General features: G+C 36.8%; 1 pseudogene; it reads right to left on the bottom strand.

The window, feature by feature from the left end:
- Positions 1-1,298: 1,298 nt before the first annotated feature.
- Positions 1,299-17,128, bottom strand: LOC132235539 (tigger transposable element-derived protein 1-like; annotated as a pseudogene).
- Positions 17,129-23,078: the final 5,950 nt, after the last annotated feature.

Below are 23,078 nucleotides of genomic sequence, written 5' to 3'. Positions count from 1 at the left end.
GTCCATTTGTAGGAGTCAATAGGGATGCCCACCTTGACAGTGAGTAATAAGGAACAATGGGACACCATGATAACTCATATCCTGACATCAAAGGGCCCTCCAAGATCAAGATCAGCGATTCTCAACCTGTGGGTCGCGACCCCTTTTGGAGTCAAACGACCCTTTCACAGGGGTCGCCTAAGACCATCGGAAAACACATATATAATTACATATTGTTTTTGTGATTAATCACTATGCTTTAATTATGTTAAATTTGTAACAATGAAATTGGGGGTCACCACAACATGAGGAACTGTATTAAAGGGTCGCAGCATTAGGAAGGTTGAGAACCACTGTCCTAGATCATTAGTTGGGCCATGCTCTTCCTTATTCCAACATGAGGGACTCCAAGAACAAGTGATGGAACTTGGTTCCCTTGACCTTTGTTATCTGCCAAATAAACATATCTCATATGGACCATCCCTTATCCCAGGGGTTCCTCAACCTCAAATCCGGCCATGTGAATATTCAAAGTATTTCCGTTCATTTCTCTCCTTTCATCAGCCTCCATCATTTTCCTGTTTCTCTCAGGTCTTATTTGGACCTTTAAGTGGTTGCTAAGAGGTAGGCACCGCCTTCTATATTAGTCACACAGAATATTGATAGATCTACTGAGCACTCAAGCCTCATTTCTATTTCCCTGTTGTTCTGTTAGATCCATTACATTTTTAGTTTCTTTCATTTTTGAATATACTTCTGAATACATATTTGCCAAAACAATTTTCTCAATGAAATTGTAATAAAAACATAAATCCACAAGGGGCACACAACCCAAAGCACTCTAGTTTGCTTCAGTGTTGTGGTTTGGAGAGTTTTCTTTTCTATACTGTTGTGGAGTCAGGAAAATAATTTTATCAGAGGAGTTTCTCATAAAAAAGATGGGATATTTAGGAATCAAGCAACTTGGCTCCATGCCATTGTCTTAATAGACAATGGCAATTTACCTCTCTACTTTCCACCATGAATAGGTTATTTACTTACAGGATTGTAATAAGTGGGATTCTTGGACTTAAGGATATAAATATAAAGTACTTGATCCTATTATTCAAATCCCTGTAAAACATACTTTTTAAACTATTCCTCACCATGAATCCTTACTCCCCCACAAGGTAATTTTTCTCCCCGATCCTGCTATATGTGATGTTTATTGCCATGCTGAAGTGTGCATACGTGCTGCTCCTTCCCTAGAATGCAGTTTCTTGTCTACTTCACACTAGTCGTCATGATTAGGAAAAGATGTGAGTATTTTGGTAACCCGATCAACACAGGCAAACATCACATCTTGGCAACTCTGGTTCTAAACTGAGTTTAAGCAGGAAGAAGGGCTTCCACGTATCCCTTTGCTTTCCATGTGCAGACGAAGTCATAGTAACTCTCGATTTTCCAGGGGGAGGTTCTCAGCTGTATGATCACTTTATCTCATCTGCCTGCAATTTCCTCCTTTATAAAAGGAGAGAACTGGAATATTAGATTGTTCTCTAAGATTCCTTCAGCATCCTGCATTCTTATAATATTCCACTTCCCTTATTTCCTCTCTGGTTTTCACCCCATTCATCAGCTTATTGCCCATTAACACCCATTGCTACCAGGTAAAAAAGGCATTTTATCTGTTCATCAGGACCTCTTGTAATAATGGAATAGAGCAGCATTTAAAAATAATTAAATACCAGTTCCTTAGCTTTAATTTGATCATGACTTTGTCATTCTCCTACAATAACTTAGCTTTTACAAAACTAGTGGTATGTTAAACGGACGTGCCTCCTTTGGGAGAGAAAAAAAACACTCATAAACACTAAAATGCACACTTTTCCTTTTTTATTGATTAAGTTATTACATATGTATCCTTATCCCCATGTTACCCCCCATCGATAACCTCTTTTTTATCAACACTCTCAGATATGACTCATCATTAGTAGAGAGAAGTGGTAGCCATAGAAACTGAATTGAAAAATAATATTTTTTGATTGACTATAAATAAATGAGGTCACTTCATTTAATTTTTTAATTTATTGATTTTAGATAGAGGAAGGGAGAGAAACATCGATTTGTTGTTCCACCTATTTATGCATTCTCTGGTTGATTCTTGAATGTACCCTAACTGGGTATCAAACCCACAAGTGTGGACCACCCCTTTCCTGTTGATTAGGAACTGAGGCTCAACAAGGTTGAGTAATGGCAGTTACTCGTGTGCATACAACAGAATTAGATTCCCCTGAACCTTAGCTTGTCTTCTCAGGTCTGTAAGATGAAGAGGGTGTGAGTTACTTGTTAAGTAAGTTACAGTTATCTGAAGGTAGATCTGATACCAAGTTTCTTCCCATTACAGTGCAGGGCCTTCCTAACAATCCCTAATTAAAAATGTAAGAAATACACTTTCAAGTTGATTCATCTCCAATTTCTTTAAACACAGCCTCTTCCAAAAGTAAGTGGGGAAAATTCTCTCCTGAGGGGTGAAATTGGGAAGGGAGGTAATTGCAATAATCTCTAGGGAAGAATATGGAGTTATTAAAAAGCATTGACAACAAATTATAGTACATTTTATATTCAGAAAAAGGTTTAAAGGTCTATTGTTTTCATAGTGCAAATCCTAGAAAGTTGAGCTCTGGAAATTCTCCATGGCCAGTGGATCTTGGGCTCCACTAACTGCACGAGAGCTGAGCCAGTAGCTGCATCCTTGGACAAGTCTCTAGCCCTATCTGTTTTCAAATATGGAAAATGAACCGATTTGGATATTTGACTTCTAAGGCTTTTTCTAATGATAAACTTGTGTGCCTTCATGCCACATCATTTTCTCTAGTAGACCCAAGAAAATAGCTTGTTTTAAGGAAACCTAGTTCTATTTTACTCACACTCACATGCATACACACACACACACACACACACACACACACTGCATCCATTTTTATCTGATGAATATAATTGCAACATTTATGTCTTCCTTACAACTTTGGTATAATATTTAAATTAAATAATTAGTGATGGTTAATACATTGCTTATTTCTGCAAGGCTGAGGTACAGTATATTTTGGGGGTGCAATCTAAGGTTTCTGCTACAATCATTAGAAGTTGTATTGTCTATAACTTAGATTGTGCTGATATTTCCAGAAGACTTAATGAAGTAGAAAATGTTTCAGAAATTAAAATAAAAATTAATGGAAATTTTACTTTTCATTAATCACATCAGCAAATCAATGTTTTATATTAAGCCATTATATAACAAGATTCTAAATTATGTTCCCAAGAATTTCTGTGTAAAATATTTCCATATGGTAAGAGTCTGTAAAATTTTATAACACATTCACAAATCACTGTGACAAAAAGACTGGCTTTAACTTCTTAAAGTCAATTGCATTTTTCCAATATAATTTTGTGATTTTATTTCTTCATGTCTTGAAACACATATGCATTCTTAAAAAAACAAAAAACAGATACATAATCATCAACATAAATAAACAGATTATATAGTTCTCATGTGTACATGTTTTTAACCTAAACTGAAACCTAGAGTGAAGCCTCTATTCTTAGTCTGTATTACAACACCCATTTTATTTCTCTTTGGTGCTTTTTATAGGTTGTGTGCATTTTGTAATGTATTTGGTCTCTCTTTGACTCTCCAACTATAAAGTAGGTTGGTTAAGGAAAACAAAGCCTCTCCAGGTATTCCCAGCAGAAAGGGATATAAATGAGTAAGTGCAATGGTACAAAAATGTTGAAAGGGTGGAAAGAGAATAATGAAAGTTTGCCAGTAGCTTTAAGAGAGTTGGGGACTTTCTGGAACCATAGAACATGATTGGTGATCATCAGAGCTGCAGAAATCACCCAAATCAGTGATTATAGCAACATCTAGAGCTGCTGAAAAATCTCACATCCGCTGAAGCCCAGATGCCTGTCCTTGGAGTAACAATTTGGCTTCTGTCTGAAAATGAATCTCATTGGCAGAATAGAATCTGAAACCCTCCTGCAAAGGATTTCAGGAAATGAGTTCTCAGGCTTCCAGCCCTTGTGATAGTGAGCGAACCATGGAAGGGAGTGAGTGCTGCTGGGGGTCCTACAGATAATTCATACAAGCTCCAGAAAGGAAAGATCTAAGCTGCTTTCATTCATTCTCACAGTAATTCACAAACTTTTTGGTCTCAGGATCCTTTATACTCTTTTCTTTTTTATTTTGAGGATACCAATGAGAGCTTTTGTTTTTGTGCGTCACATCTATCAATATTTACCATAATAGAAATTAAAATTGTGAACATTTAAGAGTGTTAATACATTAATTTATTTAAAAATAACAAAAGTAAAATCATTATATATTAACAGAAATGTGGTATTTCTAATGAAAAATGACTGTATTTTAAAAAATAGAACGAAAAATAGTGAGAATAGTGGCATTCTTTTTACACTTTTGGAAATCTTTTTAATGTTTAGCATAATAGAATATAACTTCTTTTTCTTCTATTATGAGAAGATATTAAGAACAAGAGGTAAATATGTAAATAACTTTTCAGTACTATTATGGAAATACTTTGGCTCTTGAAGACCACCTTAAAATTTCTCAGGATTACTTCGTCCCTAGAACATACTTCATCAACCACTGTGTAATCATATCGTTAGTCACTAGCATCATTATCTGACACAGGATAGATGTATAAAAGATATTTGTTGAATGGATTAATGAGTAAAGCAACATTTTATCCTTGTATTGTTTTTTCAATGCATGTAGCGAATGATCTGTACTTGTTTTCAAAGGACGATTTTCTGTTTCATTCATTCTCAGTCTTCAAAATTTTGTTGTTGGAAGATGGGAAACAAACATGTGAGGCCACATTTCAGAAGTGACATATTTTGTTTCAGATCAAATTAAGGCAAAATTGTGAATTGCATGAAGTATTCAGTATTCCCTTGTTCTTTGTCAGAGAATCAGAAAATCCTAATTGAAAGTGACCTGCAAGTTGATCATCCCTCCCAATGCTTGAGGCACAGTTTTATGAAGCTTTACTTTCCAAATAAGACAATACATGCCCCTGAGGGGCACTTGGTAAATTGCCAAGAATATTCAAATCCATGGAATGATCCTGGAATATGGATTTTACTTGAAGTTTTCAGGATACCAATATTTAAATAATTACATTAAAGCAAAGATGTATCATGGAATGCATTATAAATTGGAGTCTCTCAATTCTTCCTTACTTTCTGCCATGTGACTTGTGAGCAGTAGAGTAGGTACTGATGTGGGACAAATGGGGCCAGAAGTGACCGTAATCTCCTTCTGACCTGAGGCCCTAGAAAGCATCATGTATTTCTGGTCACCCCTCTTGTGATCTTCCCAGAGAACATACTTCAGGTAGTCAACCACTGGTCCAAAGAGAATGAGGAGACATGTGAAGCAGACTGTAACCCAGCCTAAAGCCATGCCAAACAAACCCAAAGAACTATAAACAAACAAATATATATATATATTTGTTTTACCCCTGAGGTTTTGATTTGGATTGCTATGTGGAAAACTGACTAATACAGGAATTGATACCTATAAGTAGAATACTAGTAGTAGAAATCAATACAGCATGGACTGTGAGATCAGCTGGCAGGCAATAAAAAAATTATTATAGAAGAATAGAAAAATGTATGTACAGGCACACCTCAGAGATATTGTGGTTCAGCTCCAGACTACCACAATAAAAGAAATATTGCAATAAAGCAAGTCACACACATTTTTGGTTTCCCAGTGCATATAAAATTTTTATGCTATATTGTAGTCTATTAAGTGTGAAATTACATTATGTCTAAAAAATCCAATGTGCATACCTTAATTTAAAAATACTTCATTGCTAAAAAATGCTACCCTCTACCTGAGCATTCAGCAAATCTTAATCTTTTTGTTCTGGAGGGTTTGCCTCAATGTTGATGGCTGCTGACATCAAGGTGGGGTTGCTGAAAGTTGGGGTGACTGTGGCAATTTCTTAAAATAAGACAACAGTGAAGTTAGATACAACAATTGACTCTTCCTTTCATAAATGTTTTTCTCTGTAGCATGTGATGCTGTTTAATAGCAATTTACTCACAGAACAACTTTCTTCAAAACTGAAGTCAATCCTCTCAGGCCCTGCCACTGCTTTACCTACTACGTGCATGTAATATTCTGTATCATTGTTATGTCAACAATCTTCACACTTCTTCACCAGCAGTAGGCTCCATCTCAAGAAACCACTCTCTTTGCTCATCCAAAAGAAGCAACTCCTCATCCATTAAAGTTTTACTAGGTGTAACAGTTAATAATGCAGATTTCTTTCAATAGACGGAGTTACACATATGTTGATATATATGCAAATTGATATGTATACTATTTTGTTGTATTGACAGTAAGCTTCAAAACTTCATATGTCAAATTTGTTGAAGGTATTAACATCATAGACATTTTTACGCTTAAAAATGTCGAATTTCACCAAAACCGGTTTGGCTCAGTGGATAGAGCGTCGGCCTGTGGACTGAAAGGTCCCAAGTTTGATTCCAGTCAAGGGCATGTACCTGGGTTGTGGGCACATCTCCAGTAGGAGATGTGTAGGAGGCAGCTGATCGATGTTTCTCTCTCATCGATGTTTCTAACTCTCTATCTCTCTCCCTTCCTCTCTGTAAAAAATCAATAATTATATATATATATATAGTCGAATTTCATGCCAAAAAAAGAGCATTTTCAGAAAGCTTTAATTCATCACTTTATTTTTAAGAAAAGTGCTACAGAAAGTTATCGTATACTTCGGGAATCTTATGGTGAACAGGCTCCATTTCAAGATACTTGTGAATGCTGGTTTGAACGTTTTAAAAGTGATGATTTCGATGTGAAAGACAAAGAACGTCCAGGTCAACCAAAAAAGTTTGAAGACCAACAATTACAAGCATTATTGGATGAAGATGAATGTCAAACTCAAAAACAACTTGCAGAAAGATTAAAGGTTGCTCAGCAAACAATTTCCAATCGTTTACAAACAATGGGAAAGATTTTAAAGGAAGGCAAAATGGGTGCCACATCAACTGAATTAATGACAAATGGAAAACCGAAAAGTCATCAGTAAAATGTTGCTTCAACAGCACGAAAGAAAGTCTTTTTTGCATCGAATTGTGACTGGCGATGAAAAGTGGGTTTATTTTGAGAATCCAAATGCACAAAATCATGGGTTGATCCAGGTCAACCATCAACATTGACTGCAAGGCCAAATCGCTTCAGAAAGAAGACATTGCTCTGTATTTGGTGGGATCAGGAAGGTGTGGTGTATTATGAGCTTCTAAAATCAGGTGAAACCATTAATACTGATCACTACCGACAACAAATAATCAATTTGAACCAAGTTTTGATCGTGAAACGACCAGAATGTTCCACAAGACACGGCAAAGTAATTTTGCTTCATGATGACACACCATCACATCATTCAAAACCAGCTAAAGACATGTTAAAAGATCTCGCCTGGGAAGTATTAACCACCCACTGTATTCACCAGACCATGCTCCTTCAGATTCCCACTTATTCTGATCGATGGCACACGCACTTTCTGAGCAGCACTTCAAAATGTATGATGGAGTGGAAAATTGGGTCTCTGAAAGGTTTGCCTCAAAACAAGAAAAGTTCTATTGGGACAGTATCCACAAATCACCTGAAAGATGGGGAAATGTGTAGCTAGCAATGAACATTACTTTGAAAAGAGCACTTTTGATGTTTCTCTTGAAATTATCATGTTTTCTTTGATTATAAAATCTGCATTATTAACCGGTACACCTATAATGTGATTGTAGCAATTCAGTAAACTCTTCAGGTTCCACTTGTATTTCTAGTTCTCTTGCTATTGTCACCACATCTGCAGTTACTTTCTCCCCTGAAGTCTTGAACTCCTAAAGTCATCCATTGGGGTTGGAATCAACTTCTTCCAAACTCCTGCTAATGTTGATATTTTGACTCTTTCCGATGAATTGCAAATGTTCTTATTGCATCTAGCATGGAGAATCCTTTCCAGAAGATTTTCAATATACTTTGCCCAGATCCATCAAAGGAATCACCGTCTACGGAAACTATAGCCTTACAAAATGCATTTCTAAAATAATAAGACTGAAAAGTCAAAGCTACTCCTTTATCCATAGGATGCAGAATGGATGTTGTGTTAACAGGAATGAAAACAACATTAACCTCATTGCACATCTCCATCAGAGCTCTTGGGTGACCAGGTATATTGTCAATGAGCAGTAATCTTTTGAAATAAATTATTATTTTTTCTGAGCAGTAGGTCTCAACAGTGGACTTAAAGTATTCAGTAAGCCATGTGATAAACAGAAACAGATGTGCTGTCATCCAGACTTTGTTGTTCCACTTATAGAGCACAGGCAGAGTAAATTTAGTATAATCCTTAAGGGCCCTCAGTTTTTAAAATAGTAAATGAGCATTAGTTTCAACTTACTAAATGAATATTCGTTCCAACTTTATTAGCCCCTAACAAGAGAGTCAGCCTGTTCTTTGAAGCATTGAAGTCAGGCATTGACTTCTCTTCTTCAGTTATGGAAGTCCTAGATGGTATCTTCTCCCAATATATAGCTATTTCATCTACATAGAAAATCTGTTGTTTAGTGTAGCCACCTTCATGAATTATCTTAGCTAGATCTTATGGATAACTTGCTGCAGCTTCTACATCAGCATTGCTTCACTTTGCACTTTTATGTTATAGAGATGCCTTCTTTTCTTAAACCTCAGGAACCAACCTCTGCTAGCTTCTAACTTTTCTTCTGCAGCTTCCTTACCTCTCTTGCCTTTATAGAATTGAATATAGTTAGGGCTTTGGCTTAAGGCAGCGGTTCTCAACATGTGGGTCGCGACCCCTTTGAGGGTGGAACAACCCCTTCACAGGGGTCGCCTAAGACCATCAGAAAACACATACATAATTACATATTGTTTTTGTGATTAATCACTATGCTTTAATTATGTTCAATTTGTAACAATGAAATTGGGGTTCACTACAAGATGAGGAACTGTATTAAAGGGTCGCGGCATTAGGAAGGTTGAGAACCACTGGCTTAAGGGAATGTTATAGCTGGTTTGATCTATCCAGACCACTAAACCTTTCTCCATATCAACAATAAGGCTGTTTCGTTTCCTTATTATTTGTGTTCACTGGAGTTGCACCTTTAATTTCCTTCAAAAACATTTCCTTTGCTTTCACAACTTGGCTAATTGTTTGGCTCAGGAGGCCTGGTTTGGCTTATTTCACTTTTGACATGCCTTCCTCACTAAGCTTAATCATTTCTAGCTTTTGATTTAAAATAAGAGATGTGAAACTCTTCCTTTCACTTTAACACTTATAGGCCACTGGAGGATTACTAATGGGCCTAATTTCAATGTTATTGTTTCATGGAATAGGGAGGCCTGAGGAGAGGGAGACAGAGAATGGAATGCTGGTTGGTGGAGCAGTCTGAACACACAAACATTTATTGATTCAGTTCACCTTCTTAAATGTGGCACCCCAGAACAACTGCAATAGTAACTTCAAAGATTACAATCACATATCACCATAACACACATAATAATAATAACAAAGTTTAAAATATTGCAAGAATTACCAAAATGTGACACAGACACGAAGTGATAAAACGCTTTTGAAAACATCATTCCCACTGATAGACTTGCTTGATGCTGGTTGCCACAAACCTTCAATTTATAAAAAAATTGCAATATCTATAAATAACTATAAAGTGGAGCTCACTAAAATGAATTATGCCTGCAATTGTCAAACCATATGGAAATACTGTCCTCCATGCTAACTCAGAGCATAGAAAATATTTATAATAACTTGTTGGGTGAGAATGATTTGAGCAAAATATTGAAAAATTAGCTGGTTCCCTTGTAAAGTACTACAAAAAAGAAATGCACTCAGAAAAGGTCAGTTTGTAAACAGAATAGAAAGCCCAGAAACTTTGAGACTTGTAGAGTTGAGAAATGAAGATTTTTAAAAATCAAATTAAAAATAAAGCCTTTGAGACACTGCCTCAGGGGAAGACCTGATCCAGGGCACTGTCATTAAAATACAGCCTCAAGGCAAACACTAACTCAAGACCTAGGTAGTCATACCTTTTAAAAGATATCTGAAATGATTAAAATGGCGCCTATAGAAAGTTCTAACTGAAAAGTGTTTTTACATAGATTAAGAGTATGATCCCTCAGGAACCTATTAAATTCAAAGAACTTACAGTTAAGTCTATGAAGAGATCAATGTCCAAAAAGAATGGAGGGTATGGCTTAGGTATATGGAATTGACTGGAATCAAATACATTAAAAACTTGCATAGCTTTGAGGATAATTATATTGGCAGAAGGACTGTCAGGCTTAATTAAAAGCTTATGATAAGCTATAAAAAGACATAAGTGCAACCAACAGTTCATAAGCAGGAATCACGCAGAGAAAGTTGCTCAGCCACCAGGAAGGACATAATCACCACAAATCTCTTTAGATGTAACCATAAAAGATGATAAAAAAAAAAAAAAGAAAGGACCTCCTGGCAGATAGGAGGAAACTATACAGGAGGCACAGAACTCAGTCCCTGTCTATGACCTAGTAACGTCCCAAAGGATTTCAGAATTACAATGGATTAATGACTGTTATGTGCCTCCCATTCTTGATCTGCCAAATGTCTTGGCATTTAACCTCTCCCTCTTCCACCAGTGTATGTTAGGTATGTAGTGGTGCATGTATGAGCATAGGGGGTAGGCAGACAACTTGTCTTTTTAGTTTATAAATCTCCAAACTAAGAGTTGCTTTTGGAACTTATGTTAATAAGATTCAGGACTTTGGGCCTGATGTTGGGATTAGATGAGGCTTTTGGAAGTCTCAGCATGGAGGTGAATATCTATACTAATAAAAGGGTAACATGCTAATTAAGCCGGGAGACCTTCCGGACAGCTTTCCAGACAAAGCCATGGTGGCAGGGCTGAGGCAGAGGTGGTTAGGGGCGATCAGGCTGGCAGGGGAGGGCAGTTGGGGGAGAGCAGTCCAGTGGGGGAGGGGGTAGTTGGGGGAAATCAGGCCGGCAGGCAGAGTGGTTAGGGGTGATCAGGCAGGCAGGCAGGTGAGCAGTTAGGAGCCAGTGGTCCCGGGTTATGAGAGGGATGTCCGAGGGGGTCCCAGATTGGAGAGGGTGCAGGCCGGGCTGAGGGACCCTCCCCCTCCCCGGACCCATGCACGAATTTCATGCACTGGGCCACTAGTATTTTATATGTGGAGGTGAATAATTGTGATCAACAAGGAAGGTTGTGATCAAATCAATTTCTTATCTCAATTCTTTATTTCCTTTGGCATGTGACTTTGCAGTATAGTTGATCAAACAAAATGTATATCTTGGCCCACTGACTTTCAGCTCAGCTATAAGATATACTTCAGCCCTCAGAAGGAGATTGGAAGTGATAGTTGCTTTACCAGACATGGCCTTTTACACTTCTTTATTCTGCTGTAAGTAGAACAAACATACCCTGGGGCATTGTGGGCTATCCCATTCCATCTTTACCCATACAGTCTCCCCTTCCCCCTAACACACCCTACCCACGGAAACTCTGAGGTCCTTTCTCTGGACCAACTCAGGACTCAAAGCACCAGTTGGAAAGAAAGGTTGCCAGGGAGAGAAAGACTCAAAATGGGATAAAGTAAAACTCCATATGTTGAATTGTGGAATTCTCAGATACCTCCCTTAGACCTGCTTCTAGAATGCTGGCAGCCAATTAAATTGGATGATTCCACTGAAAGGAATCAGAGAGGTAGTCTCCAAATAATACCATCTGTCATTAGTTTGATCAGTCCCTTGATCATCTGAGAGTAAGGCTCACCAGTCAGCACAATTAGCCCTCTCAAAATAAACTCTCAGTGAAGCCCTTTTCATTGCCCCTATCTCAAATAGGACACAGCCAAGGTCATCAGAAACTGAGTAAACCTCCTGCCTGAAAGAGATAGACCAAGGCAAACACTAAGAAGCAAGATCACACTGGAAAATGACAAACTGCAAAGAATAGAGGAAAACTTGAAATATATTTGATCTTATTATGATTCAAAAAGAGAAAATTTTATATTCATAAACTAAACATAGGTTGCTATAAAAGAGGAACAATCAGCAAGTGTGAAATAATTCTTGAAAAATAAAATAAAGTAGCCAACATATTTTAAAGATGTATAATTAAGGTGGAAAATAAAGTTAAAGAAATCTTCCAGAAAGCAGAGCAAAGAGATGAGGAGTAAAAACAAAGAATTTTAAAAATATATTTTTATTGATTCCAGAGAGGAAGAGAGAGGGAGAGATAGAAATATCAAAGATGAGAGAGAGTCATTGATCTGCGGCCTCCTGCATGCCCCACACTGGGGATCGAGCTTGCAATCTGGGAATGTGCCCTGATAGAGAATTGAACCGTGACCTCCTCGTTCGTTGGTTGAAACTCAACCACTGATCCACACCAGCTGGGCAAAAATAATTTAAATATGTATATATATATAAAATTAGTTGAAATCAGAAAGAAATAGCCCAGGTTGAGAACTTTGGAGCAGTCCATCCAGAGACACGATAAATGAGCCAGGAGGAAGGGGCATTGAGAGTAAACCTGTGAGCTAGCTTCCAGACTAAAGTATCAGTTGGGAGAGGGCAGGAAAAGAGTGGGAGAGAGGCAGGGCAGAGAAAGCAAGCACACCTAACCATCTGAGAAATAGGCAAGAATGCTCCCAACTCCCTCTTGGGAAAACAACAACAACAATAAAAATGTGTTTTATGTGCTTTCTTGTGTCTTTTTTTCATTTTATAATCTCTCTATATAAAAGTCTAAGCAACCAGCCAACCATTCGACTGGTATCTATGATGGGCACTGACCACCAGGGGGCAGATGCTCAATGCACAGGCATGGAAACATGGAACAGACTGATGAATCTCAGAGGGAAGGGGGGAGTGGGTATGGCAGGAAGAGATTAACCAAAGATCTTATATGTATACTAGAGGCCCAGTGCACAGATTCGTGCACCTGTGGAGTCCCTCAGCCTGGCCTGCAGGGGTTGGGCTGAATCTGTGCAGCAGGCCTCCAACATCCCCTGAGGGGTCCCAGATTGCTAGAGGGCACAGGCCAGGCTGAGGGATCCCACTGGTGCATAAATCCATTCACCGGGCCTCTAGTAAAATGTTAAAAAAGTATCTTAGATCAGAAAAAAGAGTCCACATATGAAATTTTATTATATTTTTCCTGAAGAAAGGCAAGAAGAGAAAAAGAATTTAAGGGGGCATAAAATGTGGGATTGTTTGTGCACTGGGAATCCAATCTTAAAATATAAATTCTATTAGAGTGAGAATGAACATTGAAGGATTTTACTATCAGATCTGTCTCCCACTGGGGCTGGCTATCCAGGCTCTGGCATGTCATGTCACCTCTTTGGGACTCAGTGAGAAATCCTGCAAAATTACTTCTAAGATTCCACGAAAATCTCAAATCCGTAAATCTAAGGAGTGTTGGGTAGAGTAATATTTCTTCTCCTCTTCGGTTTTCTGTGGTTCAAAGTGATTTTCTATGAGAGCAATTTAATCAAGACTTACAGTCATTCATTTCAAATATGCCTTTGAGGACAGAGGTCTCTGTTCCACGGTTCTTTGTCTGACGTGACAGGTCTTTGAAAACATGAGGATTTCCATCCATGTGCCTTGCTCATATTGCTAACAAGCATGTAGAAAAGCCTAAATAGAGCACATTGAAATGGCTCTCCCTGCCATAACTCAACAGGGCCACCAGAGAGAAATGGTAGCTAGAACATGATGGTAGTCCAGTGGCCTCATAAGAGGATGTTAAAACTTGGCTTTAAAAGGACTTAAGATAATTCATTAAAGTATAGGGAAAATACAATACCTATTTATAGTGAGCTCATCATTTAGTTTGCATTTTCAATGTGTGTGTTAAAGTGCATATTGAGCATCAGTATATTATATATGTGTACATTACATATATGTGGTACACATATTTCCAGTAATATTTGGAGTCTATTAATTCTATAGCTAGTCCATTAATTCTCCATAACGTTGTGCTTCAAAAGAAAACTTACAGACATACAGGAATGGGACAGGTATATACAAAGTCCTGACACGAATTCAACATGAAATACTGCACATGAAGAATTCCATTTTAATTTAGGCTAATTCATCCAAATAACTTCAAAACAGTATCAGAAAAGATACCCACACTTTTTTTTTTCCTGTTCAAAGCAATAATTGTCTCACATTAGAAGAGGAAGTGAGCAATAAATCTGGGAACATTTAGGAGGTTTTCTTTCCTTGAAGGAGGTCCCGTGGTCGGCAAACTGCGGCTCGCGAGCCACATGCAGCTCTTTGGCCCCTTGAGTGTGGCTCTTCCTAAGCCTTAGGAGTACCCTAATTAAGTTAATAACAATATATAGTTTTATATATAGTTTAAGTTTAAACTATATAGTTTAAGTTTAAAAAATTTGGCTCTCAAAAGAAATTTCAATTGTTGTACAGTTGATATTTGGCTCTGTTGACTAATGAGTTTGCAGACCACTGGTAGGCTAAAGGTTAAAGGCAGACAGGTTGCAGTCTCAGCTCTTCCAAAATACAGACTTGACTTGAGAGTTCGCAGAATCTTGAGAGGACATCTCAAATACTAAGCTTGGCTTGCAGACTCGTGACATTTCCATTCTTCACCTGAAATCACCATGATGATGCTCATTGCCATTTTATGAGCAGAATGTGTCATCCTATTCCCTTATTGATTTCGGAGCAAGCAGTCATGTTTAAGAAAAATGTTTGAAAAATGAGCAGTGGAAGAGAAACTCAGTGGGTATTGTGATAATGGAATCTATTCTACAATTACTAGGAGCTCACCTGGTTTTCTGAAGGATAAGAAATAGGGGGTGTTATTCTTAAGGAGTAGCTTGTGTGCATCTAAGGACCACAGGCAAGGTCTCAATGGTAGTTACTGCTCCTGAAGTTCTCTTTTCAAATTAGAGGGCCGCTGAGTGAACAATTTGAGCTACTCCTTCTGGTCTACTTGATCTCTTCCAAATTACCTGGTGTCTGCATTAATTTAAAAGGAAACATCATTGGGAGTAGCTATTAATGTAGAAAATAACATTAACTTTAAATTGTGGCCCTAGAGAGCTGGGCAATGAAATCTTTTACAAGTGTTCATTAATTTTTCATTTTATATAACACTGTTGAGGGCTTTAAAACATATAAAAATGGAGTAGATTTTCATTTCCAACTGTTTTACTTTTTGGGAAGCTGGGTAACCTTAGTAAGTTTCTGTCAGTCCTAACCCTTGCCTTTATTTTACTTATTTTCCTCTTCATTCTAACACTGGACCATTAGAGTGTGACAGAAAAAGCATTGAATGAAACCAGTCAAAATTCTAAAAACTAGGGTTGAAAGATGGTACTTATTTCATTAAGTAAAAAAAAAAATGTGACAAACTTTGAAACCATTTTTCTTCTTACAACTAAATACAAATTCTTTTCAAACCTTGGTCATGAATCAGCCTGTGGAACTAAGAAGGACCTAATCCTAGAAGCAACATTTTTTCAAGGGTACTCATCATTTCATTTAGATATAAAATTACACATGAAAAAGATCTCTGTCAGCAGAAAAGCTCATAGACTAAAAGTCATATCAACTGTATCTTTTAGCTATTATTCTGCTGAGAAAATAAGTGGTGTCTCATGTGCTTAACTCTCTGACTTCAAATGACTTTGTCCCTGGACTTCTTTTGTACAAATTAAACCCCCACACAGAGTCTTGATTGAAATAAAGTAAAGCATTTTTCATCTTGAAACATCTAGAGTTTCCCTTGATGTGGTCAGTGGGACATAACCTTGTATTCATTGGGACTCTCTGCCCCCAACCTGCCCACCAGTAGCCATTGGCACTTCAGGACCTGGCATGTCTTTGGCAACCATAGCCTTTGGACTCTTTCCTTCCAAATTTCCTCCACAGGCATCTTCAGTCTTCAAAATCCGTATTGAAAAAATTTCCCCTCTAATCTCTACATCATACAGAAGAGTGTTGAGCATACATGAGCTACTCATTAAACATGCACTGATTGAGTATTGAGGAACATTATCTTGTATACAAAATATTATGTGAGTCTAAGTCAAGAGGGAGAATTCTGGCATAGATGTATGTGACATCTGCCTAGAAGTAGCTGTGCCTTTGTGAACAAATTATCATATTTTAATATGTCTAAGTTGTCATTAACAATTGAACAGTTGCAGTTCATGTGAGAATAAACCACTTAAAATCTTGTAGAGGAAGAATTTTCCAGATAAGCTGCTACTCAGTAAACGCCCACTCTTAGTGACAGGAAGAGGGGCCGTCTTGAGTGATAAAGAAAGATCTTAATTTCTAGCCCAGTGTTGTCACAAGCTGCTTGGGTGACTGTGGATTGATTGCTTTATCTTTCTGAGACTCAATTCAATCCTTTATCTAAAAATGAATGAACTCAGTTGGTTGATCTGGTTAGTTCTGACATTGAGTGCGGTGTCTCTGAATTTATTTTGGACCTGTAGATAATGGGTCAAACAATGGGTACAGCCTGCAGATGGAAGCAGGTGAGTTTCTAGAAACTGTGTGGTTAGCCCTGATAAGTTGTCCAAAAAATGGGTGCAATGGGTCAAACAGGGATTTGGGCATAGGATTCTAAGAATCACACGGAACCATCTCTGTTTCCAGATAACTTACAACAGGGATCCATTCTGATATTTTCAATAATGAAGGAAAGCAAGAGGAACAAAAATCCCTTACTCCAAGAACTCCAATACAACGGAGGTATGTTGTTCAGTGGTTGTGTGGGGAGTTTGCACCAAAATAATCATTGGTGTCTCAAAGTTAGCTCAAAACAGTTGACCTTCATGCTTCCTCCCACCAGCAGCATCTTCCAGGGAAGTCGCCTCTAGCTGGTAAATGATTTGCATTCCCCTTTGTGAGTTCCTTCTGACTCAGACAGGGAAGTTAAGGAAGCGTTGGCTTGTGCATTTTCATCAGAACCAAGGGAGTGTTTCATTTTTACCTCTTATTTTCAAAGGAACTTTCTGTATTTCTAACTTCATTTCGGGGTAGAAAGTAAAAGCTGGAAGAAACTGCTGTGGGGACAGCAAGTTGAAACCTTAATTTCAGATACTTGCTTTTTATAAAATGTGTCCAGCCTACCAGTCAAGCATCTCCCTGAGAGTAGATCTCACTTCCAGTTGGAAAAGAATGTGGGGAGCCAGACGAGAGGAGTGAGGGTAAGGTAAAATCAGCCGGCCCAGGAAGTTTTGGGGGCCAGTGGCTTCCATGGAGGTTCTTAATTGAAAATGCACGTTTCCATGTAGGGAAAAGGGACACTGGCAAACCATCATCCCAGCTCCTTTACTTCTGCATATATCAGCTATGTGAATCACTGACCCAGGAAAGGCATGCTTTCTGCAATGTGCTTGGGATAATTAAATTAAAACTCTGAGGTTAACTGCTAAGGAGAAAGAAATAAGACAGATATACCCAGAAATCATGAAAGGAGCCAGAAGTTTTCTACATTTACATTATAGCCACAGAGGAAATGCCTGACCATAGGAGGGAAGGATAATGTTTAAAATTATGAATATTCTTTCAAATTATAAAGTGGGGAGAGAAAAGTAATATATACTGAATCCCTGATTCATGGTAGGCAGTGTACTAGGTGCTTCATATAGCAGGAATGGTAGTTATCCTATATAATAAAAGCCCAGCGATTGAATAGTGGAATGACTAGTCAACCAGTAGTCACTATGACACGCACTGCCCCCTGGTGGTCAGTGCACTCCCACAGTGGGAGCCCCTCTCGGCTCATTAGGATGAGCAGCTGCTCAGAGGGTGGGTCCACAGCTGCTCAGCTGACCGGGATGAGCTGTGCTCCCATGGTGGGCCGATCCCCGCAGGCCATGCCCCCCACCAGGGCATGAATCCTGTGCACCAAGCCTCTAGTAGTAGTAATATAATAAACAAAAAAATAGTGCATGTATATTTTAGTATGTAGTAGGACCCAAGTTCGATTTCATGTGCTTTATACATGTTATCTTACTTAATCTTCACAAACCTTTTGTATTAATAACCTCATTTGTAGAAGAAAAATCTGAGAATTAGAGAGGCTAGCTGTTTATCCAATATCACACAGTTGATAAGAGAAGAAACTAGGATTTGATTCTTGGTATAAAGAAGTACAAAGCCCAGGTCTCTGATCTCTATATCAGAGTACATATTTAACAGTTAATAGCATACCGTTCCTATAGGCAAAGGAACTAAAATTTGGGGTTTTGTAATTTCTCCAAAGTTAGCATTTTAGAATTGTTGGATGCAGACTTCAAACCCAGTCCTTCAAAACACATGTTTTCACTCCTCTACCCAAAATAAACCTTTCATTATGCAATATGAGATGCCTTATAATAATGAGATGCCTTACAGCTAAGTGTCAAGCCTTTAAATCTGTTTTTTAATCTGGGGTATACACATGACCAATGTGAATGCGTCTTTCTTTTGGTCAATGAATTTACCCATATGCCTTCTAGATTAGTCACAATCTTTTTTGTTTTCAGCTTTAAAAAACTGATTATGTATTTAGAGGCCATTTGATCAACATATGATTCTAGGATTGTTCCAGAGAGTTGAACATGCAATGCTAGTGGGAATTTTGCTGCATTTCCTTTCAGAGGTAAAATGAAATATTTTTCCAAAGCATATAATATTTTCTTTCTTGACCAGAAGTTGGTGTGAATTCTAAGACTTGATAGAAGCAAATAGACTTGCAATATGAACCACAGCTTCCCATCATGACCTCTGGGAGAAGGATGAACCTTTGCATAAGGAAACAGTGTGCTGGCTTGAAATATATTCAGGAAGTACTGAATTTGCTAACTGGTCTTCCTTTTTAATCTGGATATATACATGTATTTGTTCTCCTAATACATGATGCCATTTTATAGTTTCACCATGAGCCCTCTGTGAGGCTGGGAACCATTTTAGCAATGGGCAGTAGGCTGTCTTAGAACTTCAGATTCAGGTAGATCTGCCTTTGAATCCTAGTTCTACTATTTATAAATAGCATGACTTTGGGGATATTACTTAGTCTTTCTAGTCTTAGTTTGCTAATCTGTAAAATAGGTTGCTTTAAGGGTTAAATCGGATAATATACTTAGATAAGAGTAAGTGCTCAATAAATTATAGCTATGATTATAATGATAAAGATAAAATTCTTCAATAATTCACTTTTTCCTCCCTAAGAGCTATTCTTCTCTTATTCTTAATTCCTATGTTCCTAAATAACAAGAATGTAAAAAACTGTTAAATCATCAGCACCAGCTGACAAAATGGTATCACAATTTTACAGTGGATAGCAAAAAAATCAGAGACATATGCTTTTCAAATTGAGCCTTTTCAATTCCAACAGTCTTAATACTGACAAATGTGTGTGAAAGCTAGACTGTAACAAAGTTATGTGATAATTTTCTCATGAAATGTAATGTAAATTCTCTCACAAGGAATGAAATTTTTGTTTAACAAAAAGTCATAAAAACTTGTTAGCCATCAACCAACATTGACTTTAGAATATTTAAGAAGGTGATGCTGGCAAGACAATTCAATTAGAGAAAGAATAGTATTTTTTAATAAATGGTGTTGGATTAACTGGATATTCACAAGAAAAAAATAAATTTGAAATTTTTTATACAATAAGTAAAAATTAATTTAAAATAGATCATAAACCTAAATATAAAAGTGAAAACTATAAAACACTAAGAAGAAAACATAAAAGTAAATCCCTGTGACCATGAATTAAACCTTCTTTGATAAAACACAAAAAACACAAATGACAAAAAAAGATATATTGGAGTTAAACAAAATTAAAAACTTTTGTACTGCAAGTGATTCTATTAAGAAAATGAAGAAACAACACACAGAATAGGAGTAAATATTTGAAAATCAAATATTTGATAACGGACTTGTATCCAGAATATATTAAGAACTCTTACAACTTAGTAGCAAAAGATAAATGATCCAATTGAAAAATGACCAATTTTGGTTTACCCAAAATATATAAAACTAATTGATTAGTACATGACAAGATGCCCAACATGCATTATGAAAGTTCAAATAAAACCACAATGAGATCTCATTTCATACACCCTAAGATGGCTATAATAAAAGATAGGTAATAACAAGTTTTGGTGAGGATAGGGAAAAAGTAGAACACTCATGCATTGTGATGAGAATGTAAAACGGTGCAGCCACTTTGGAAAACAATTTGGCAGTTCCTCAAAGTGCTATATATACATAGAATTTCTCTGTGACCCAGAAATTCCACTCTTGCATATGTACCCAAGAGAAATGAAAAGATACAACCACAAAAAAACTTGTACACAGATATTAATATCATTATTCATAATAGCAAAAAAGTGGAAACAATCCATCAACTGATAAACAGATAAATAAAATTTGACGTATCTGCATAATGTAATATTATTTGGCAATAAAAGGGAATAAAGTGTTGATACATGCTGCAAGATGGCTGAATCTTGAATGCACAACACTAAGTGAAAGAAGCCGGTCATAAAGGGTCACATATTGCATAAATCCATTTATAGGAAATGTCCAGAATAGGCAAATCCTTGGGATGGAAGGTAGATCAGTAGTTAATTGGGGCTGAGAGGTTGGTTGGTAATAAAGAGTGACTGATAATGGCTACAGAGTTTCCTTTGAGGAGGACAAAAATTGATTTGGTGACAGATGCACAACTCTGTGAATACACTGAAAACCAATGACTTGTACACTTTAAAAGAGTGAATTGTAGGATATGTAAACTCTATCTCAATAAAGCTGTTAAAAACAACAACAAATACTGTAGTGCTTGGGTGCTTTGCAGAAGTCAAATTCCCTGATCCAAGTGTACATGAGCCAAGAAATGAAAGGAAATAAGCCATACCTCTTAAAGAGCCTTCCCTATTAAGCATAGTATACCTATTGGCATCATTCATTGTTAAACAGCTCGTTGGTATTCTTGTCTATAGATGCATCATCAAATGTTTAGCTATTTTGCTCATCATGATGGATGCAGAATGTTTCCACCCTTAAGTTTGATGTTGCAATATGTATATAGTCATATATATGTACATTTTATACATATATACATACATACTTTGGTATACTTTTGGGAATGTCTCTGTGGGAATATCCTTAGATAAGTTATTTGAAGGGAAATATGGTGCCAAATTGTCACCAAAAGTGGCACCAATTTACATTACTACAAGCAATGGAGAAAAATTTCTATTTCCCCACATCTTTGTCAATACTATCTAGAATTCTAATAGGTGAAATAGAATACAGTTTTTAAAAAATAAAATTTCTTCAGCTATGAAGAAGTCTAAGCATTATTCCATTTATTTATTGACCATTTGTATTTCTTTTCCTTGAACTCCTTTTTTTAAAATTCAGTTATGGAAAAATTAAAAATTCATGCTTTCATTGATATATATGTTGTAAATGTCTCCTTTTGTTGTCAATTTTTTACTATAATTTGCTGTGTAATTTTCTAAAACTTTATACTGTCAACTTTGTTAATCTTTTTATTTATCGCTTTGGGTTTTTATCATCTTAAAAAGGGTTTTCCTGCTTCAAGATTAGAAATAAACAAACTTAACCTTTCTTTTGATACTTTGCGGCTTTACTTTTTGTATTTAAAACTTTGATATACTAGTATACAGTATAGAATTTGTGTTGATATAACAAATAGTATGAAATCTCAACTTTATTTTTTTAAACAACTAAGACCTATTTCAACTTTACTCTTTTATTTGAAATTCACTTTTACATGAACAACATTCCATAAATTTAAGTCTTTTTATAGACTCTGTATTCTATGCCCATAGTCTTCTATTTTGTTTTTAGAATTAAAGTATTTCATTATTTCAGTTTTAAAACATGTCAATAGTTCCTATCATTGTTCATCTTTTGCTGAAATAGTCTGGCTAAGATCACTGGTTTATTTCTCCAGATTCATTTTGTTAATGTCCCAGAAAAATATCTTCTTGGTACTGGTATTGAAGAAAAATTGATATTTTAAAATAATGTGTCTTTCATATATTCAAATTTTCTTAAATATCTATCAATATAATTGGTAAGGTTTCCTTCATGCAAATCTGGTATATTCCTTTTAAAGTTTGCTCTTATGTATGCTTTTGTTGATGTTATAAGTGAAATGTTTTCCATTTCTCCATTACTTTTATCTTCTGATGATTGGTTTGTATATGAGAAAACATACATTCATTCATACCTGTGTTTTACAACCAGTAATTCTTTTTGAATTACTTATTAATGTCAATGTTTTCAGTAGATTCTCTTGTGTAATACAGTTTTATATTCATTAACTGTACATCTGTAAATAATTAAAAATTATTCTCCTTCCTAAGATATATTATTTATATAGAATATATACTGCATAGATATTTATAAATTATATACACATATAGTACATAATCTAACATTTTTTGTCTAGTTACTTTGGCTAACTTTTCTGAAATTTTATGTTAAACAGAAGTGGTAGTGACAGTGCGATTTCTTGAATTATTTTTGTTTTCAATAAAAATATCACTGTATTCTGTTTTAAGCATAATATTAGAATACTAGAGGCTCAGTGCAAATTTGTGCACGGGTGGGGTCTGGCTGGCCCGCCATGAAGGGGGCCCATCAGGCTGGGCGGGCAGGGGAGGGCGGGATCACAAATGGTTGACTGGCTGGCCCCACCCCTGATAGAGGTGTTGGGGGCTGATTGGGGGCGGGGCCATCCGGAAGGAGGGGCTGCTGGCTGTTGGGGCCCAGATCAGGCTGGTTGGCTGCTGCAGTGTGTGTCACAGCCACTGGTCATTCTGGTTGTTCTGCCGTCCCAGTCGCTGGGCTTTTATATATATAGATGTATGTATAACTGGCTTCCTCAGTGTTCTAGAAAATCCTCAACCATTATTGTACAAAGAAATCTGTGCTGCTTCTCACTCTGCA

The sequence above is a fragment of the Myotis daubentonii genome, chromosome 1 (assembly GCF_963259705.1).
Source record: "Myotis daubentonii chromosome 1, mMyoDau2.1, whole genome shotgun sequence".
Lineage (NCBI taxonomy): Eukaryota > Metazoa > Chordata > Mammalia > Chiroptera > Vespertilionidae > Myotis > Myotis daubentonii.
This window is presented reverse-complemented; position numbering and strand designations above follow the sequence as displayed.